This window comes from Leucopleurus acutus (genome assembly GCF_964270905.1).
Source record: "Leucopleurus acutus genome assembly, chromosome: 11".
Lineage (NCBI taxonomy): Eukaryota > Metazoa > Chordata > Mammalia > Artiodactyla > Delphinidae > Leucopleurus > Leucopleurus acutus.
In genome coordinates, this window is record NC_139152.1 from 39755841 (window position 1) to 39761840 (window position 6000).

Genomic DNA, 6000 nt, shown 5'->3' on the forward strand with positions numbered 1-6000 from the left:
GAAATGGCCCTGCCTGAACTGATACACCCTTGCCTCCTGGGGCCTCCAGAGTATTTCCTACACTGAAGTGAAATCTTTGCATAAACCTGATTACTTACCACTTATTCAACAAATTCAAATTATACTGATACCCACTAGAATGCACTAAGGATCTTGTCTACCATTATTTCCAAGTCTTCCAGTACTTGTGAGTTTGTCAGAGCACTGCTGATGTGTGGCAGTGAGGTGATGGTTCCCACCCCCTCCCCCCATAGCTTTATGCTGCACTTTATGTCTGAACCCAGCGCAATGCTGCATGTAAGTCATCACAACTCTTTCTGTTTCTGGCACTCCTATCTCTCACTGGGAAATCTCTCAGGGTTAGCTCTAAATCTCAAAATGAAAACACACAACTTCATAGAAATAAGCTACAACTTTAGCGTGGTACAACTAAAATCTGTTCTAGAGAAACAGTTATTTCTCTAAGAGATGCAAACTGGCCCACAACATAAATATGCAGTTTTTTGTGGCTTCAGTATCACCAGAGTATGGTCTTTGCTTGATATGTATAATGAAATGGCTCACCTAGAAGTATTCCCAGAACTAAGGGACAGTTCTTCCCCAGATATATTTGAGTCTAATACTCCTTGCAAGACAGAAAACTGCTTGCGTCTTTGAAAAGGCAGGTTTTCCTAAGCATCTTTCTCCATTTATATGCCTAGGAATAGAAATTCAGCCAAGATTCTCAGCTACAATAAGAAATGATATATAGAAGTACAAAAGGAATATTTTTAAAAGTTGAGGGATAGTTGATGTACAATACAAAAAGAATATTCTTGAATCTTTAGCTACCATTCCCTCCACCCCCCTCCCCAACCCCACACCTCTAGATTGTCCCCAGAAGGGGAATTCCCTCAAAGAAACACAGCCTTTCTGCTTGGAAGCACTGTGCATATAGAAGGACGTCTGCTCTGTAAGTAATGCTGTAATGGTGCCACCTGGTGAGTAATAGGGACATTGCAAAGGGACCCTCAAGGTAAATTTGTGGTTTTCGATTCAGCAAGCACCACCAAATGCTTACTAAAGGCCTGGCTCTGCCAAATAATGGGTGGCGAGGACAGAAGGGGAACCGAATAAATAGACTGTATTTGAAGGATATAAAAACTAACTGCAATGAACTCCTAAATGGTCTCCCCTGGCCTCTCACTCACCTATAATCCTGAAGATTGATTTTCCTAAACCACAGCTCATTCTCCTCAGAAATCTGCATCATGTCCCATTACTTCTCAAATTAAGCATAAAATACAGAACATTCATTCTCCTCAGAAATCTGCATCATGTCCCATTACTTCTCAAATTAAGCATAAAATACAGAACATTCATTCTCCTCAGAAATCTGCATCATGTCCCATTACTTCTCAAATTAAGCATAAAATACAGTGGCAGTAGCCAAGCTCCCCCCAGTAAGGCCCTGGCATACTTTTAAACCCATACATTTCATTTCCCAGGTACATTTTTTAGCCATCATACCATCAGTTGGAAGCCTATATCATCCAGTCAGCTAGAAACGATTCCCAAGTGTATATCAGCTCTTTTAATCTCTGGATGAGTGGACTGGCTGTGTCCCCCTGGCCCTTGCTACAATTTCTCTTAGCCATTCTTCCCAAATGCAGTCAGGTCCAAATTTCTCCTTCAGAAAAGGGACTTCTGCAGCCTTGGTCACCTGCACCAGCCTCTCATGGGGTGTCCTGCAAGGCTGCTTTTCCCTCCTGTCTCTTATGCTATCTGTAAATAGGAAATCCCCAGAAACAGTATGCAAAAAACCTTTTGATTATGAAATTTGTGCTTTTGTTTCTAGGAATTGGGTTCATAGTTTTCATAAAATTCTTAAAGCCAGAAAAGGTTAACAAACCCTTGAATCAAAATATGCTATTCACCATTCTCTAGAAATGCCCATTTTCCTGCAGCTGATTTCTTGCTCTCTATTATTCTTACTCTGTTCCATCTCTGCCAGTTGGAATCTTATCAGTTTTTCGAGGCCCTTCTCAAAGGCTACTTCCTCCATGGAACCTTTCCTAATGTGATCTCTTCCTCCCTTAAATATCTAAATCTTCTTGTTTGTAACTCTTTGGGGGACAATTAGTATATTTTCCCTCACTTCTACTATTCTTTATGCTTGTTATTCCCCCTTCCAGACTATGAATATCTTGAGCTGGAACTTCTTTCTCATTTTTATAGTCTCTGAAATATTTATCTTATTTTATTGACTTTAAGGCACTATCAATTGTGTGGCACGTCATTATTTTAGGTACCATTAAGAAAGAAAAAATACTGCCAATTCAACTATCACCATGCTTTCTTATCACGTATTTTAAAAGTTCATTCTTATTTAAAGAGCTTATTTAGACGTATTTAGAAAATGAACTTTTTTATATCACTACAATGCACACAAACATAACTGAAAGTCATTATAGTATTATTATAATTTCTTCATACTGAGTCTGACACTTCTGAATCACTTTTTGACTCAGAGTTGTTGATGCCTGTATTTTTCATGCATTTATATTCTCTGGGCCATTTTGAGTGTTAGTGAAGCAGCATTTCTTGAAAGAGAGGGTGACTATTATCTCTGGGAATTTCTTACAGACCACACCACCTATGCTGAAAGTTTTAAAACGGGGACTTTTTTTGATCTTGCCAGTGAGAGGTCAAGAAAGATGTTCAGACAACGACCAGGACTAATATTTCTTCAGAATATTGAAGAAAGCAAATTCAAGCAAATTCTTTTTCTTATCAAACAGTTTATCTCACATTTAGATCCCTGGGTCAGGGAAATTTACCTTATTTCTACCTCAAGTACTTTAAAAAAAATGTATGTTCTCCTTTTAAGAGGGTTAACAGTGAATAAACATTATGTCATTGCTTATAAATAAAGTAATAGGTGGAATGACATGTGCAAGCTTGCATAGTCAATGACAGCATTAGACTAGAATCCTGTTCGCCTGAAATATAAATCAGGGATTTTTTGGTTTGTTTTGTTTTTTTCTCATTAAATGGTTCTGCATCTTACTCTGTTATAAGTAATTACAATATACTAAGGGAAGCTTATGGTGGCTTGGATTCTGCTTTGGGAATAAAAAGGGACATTGAAAATTCCTTTTAGAGTAGGTGAATAATTCTTATAAGGATGATGGAAAAAGACATCCAAGAAGAGAACCATGACTGACTCAATCTACCAGGAAGTATTTACCAACTGCTTACCATGTCTCATGGAAGGTGGTAGGCTCTGGGGAAGACTCCAAGAAGTCAGGGTCCCTGTCCTTATGTTGCTCTCAGTCTAATGATGAGGGGATGATATGTTCTTGAACTGGAACACAGCGCTTCTCAAAAGGTTGAAGGGAGGACTTCGCTGGTGGCACAGTGGTTGAGAGTCCGCCTGCCAATGCGGGGGACGCGGGTTCGTGCCCCGATCCGGGAGGATACCGCATGCGCGGAGCGGCTGGGCCCGTGGGCCATGGCCACTGGGCCTGCACGTCCGGAGCCTGTGCTCCGCAGCGGGAGAGGCCACAGCAGTGAGAGGCCTGCGTACAGCAAAAAAAAAAAAAAAAAAAAAAAGATTGAAGGGAATGTTTTTTGTGAGCAATGTTAACTGAATTAAGAGAACTTCAATTTGAAAATGGGAATGGTGTGTGTGTGTGTGTGTGTGGTGTGTTGGGAGTCAGTGCAAGGGTGGGATGACAAGATAAAATGGAGAGGACAACAGTTAAAAAGAATGCTCACAAAATTTTATACCACAGAGGATATCAGATATGACACCAGAAGAAAAGCAGTAGCCAAAGCTGCATCCCATAATTCTCTGGAAAAAGTAAGTAGAAAAGGGTTGGGGAAAAAAAAAAAAGTAGTTATGGCCTTTACACCAGTGCACAAAGTACAGGTAATATAAAATAGAACTTGAGTTTTTACACAATGAGGAAAATAAAATGTCACATATATAAAGAAACTTGGTAGGATGGGACTCATGCCTGGACCACGGCAGTGAAAAAAGGTGGAGTACGTTGTTCCAAAGAAACAGAACTGGGTTCTGATGTGCAACTGGAAAGGAATTGCCAGTCATGTGACACACACCACCTGTTTGTGGGGAATTTGCTTCTGGGATAGAAGCAGCTTCTTTGCTCTGATCTATAGAAAGCCTGCCCTGGCCCTCAGTATTTGTAAAATTCAGAAAGGAAAGGAGGAAGAAAAAGGGCAGGGAGGGAAAGAAGGAAACAAGAAAAGAGACACAAGGAAGTAAGGAGGAGGAATAAAAACAAAAGAAAATGATAGAAGGAAAGTCAGAGTAGTACTTTACATCACGAAGATAGAGTCTTTTATGGGATTTTATAACCTTGAGAGTGGAAACAAGAAAGGAATTATTTAGGTGAGGATAAAGGAGAGGAAAATAATATATCATTGTAAAAATGTGCTAGAGTCTGCCAAAACAGATCAACTCTATTACAGATCCCAGGACGAGTCATGAAATGGCACAAAGCCAAGTTCCAGAAGGGAGGAGAATGTTGATTGAGTGTAGCCTCATCCTTCATAAGGAAGAGGTTGGCAGAGAATAGATTGCAACTCTGGATCTAATTTTGACCAACGAAGATGAAATTGACTAGTGGAATGGGAGTGAAGAAAATCTTGAAAGACGGTAACTATGGTGATTTGGTTCTCCCTGACAGCCAAGGAGATAAAGTGAGATGTGTGTCCAGGATTATGGGAAAATTGACTTCAAATAGATAAAAGATATGATTTTCATAGCCTGAGATTCTATGGAGGAAAAGGCTCAAGGAAGATGTGATTCTGTTAAGGATGAAACTCAGTCAGTGCAAATCCTTTGGAGACCAATGAAGAGGAGCAGATGCAATGACTACAGGGACCTCTCCAGTGAACTCAGATTTAGAGACGCCAGGCTGAGAGTAGGTATAATTAAGAGAGTAGTCCACATATTTTGACACTTTCAAAAGCATAAACCATATGGCAAAAACTGAGGAATTCGATTACAAAACAATTAAAGATTTATGTTCTATCAACAGCACCATGGACAAAGTTAATAGGCAGATGGCAGAATGAAGAAAATATTTGTCTAAAACTGACAAGGATGTAATATAATCCTAAAATATACATGGAACTCCTGCAAATGAGCAGGAAAAGGACAGCAACCCAATAGAAAAAAAGGGTACAAATAATATCAATAGGCAATGTACAGAATAGAAAAAACTAATATGGATATGGAAATCTGATCAAAACCATTATTAATCAAATGCAAATTAAACCAACGATGAGATCAGTTTATAACTATAAAAACAGCAAAAACCAGAAATCTAGACAATTACTAATGTTGTCAGGAATGTGGAAATGTAGAAACTTGTGCTGCTGCAAGACTAGTTTCACCACTTCTGTAAAGCAATCTGGCAAAACGTGGTTACATTAAATAGACTCATACCCTATAGCCCAGCAATTCCTCCCCTAAGAAATATAAAACAAATTCTTTACAAGTCCAGCAGGGGACTAATAGGAGGATGTTCTTTGCAGGGTTACTTGTAGTGGTATGGAGTTGGGGGCAATGTGGGTGTTCATCAATGGAGGAGTGGATAGATGCAACATCGTGAGTGAAGAGTGCACACAGTGGAATAGCAGGTAACAAAGTGAAGCAACAAATTAAATATTAGCATCTGGCAATGTGGATGGAGATGAAAAACAGTGCTCAGTGAAAAAAGTAAGACACGGAATGAGACATGTAACAGTAGCTTTGGAGTACATTTAAAAATAAATGCCTACAAAATGATAACTATTTTCTGAAGACACATTTAAACAGATATATACACACTAGAAAACTGCCTATTTTGGGGGGTGGAGGGAGTGAAGATACAGGGTATAAAGATAGAATAAAGCAATAAATAAAGACATAAAACAAAAGAGCCTTTCCTTGCAGGGACCAATGATGGTGTCTCGTGAACTGAGGATTATGATTAATTCCATCCATTG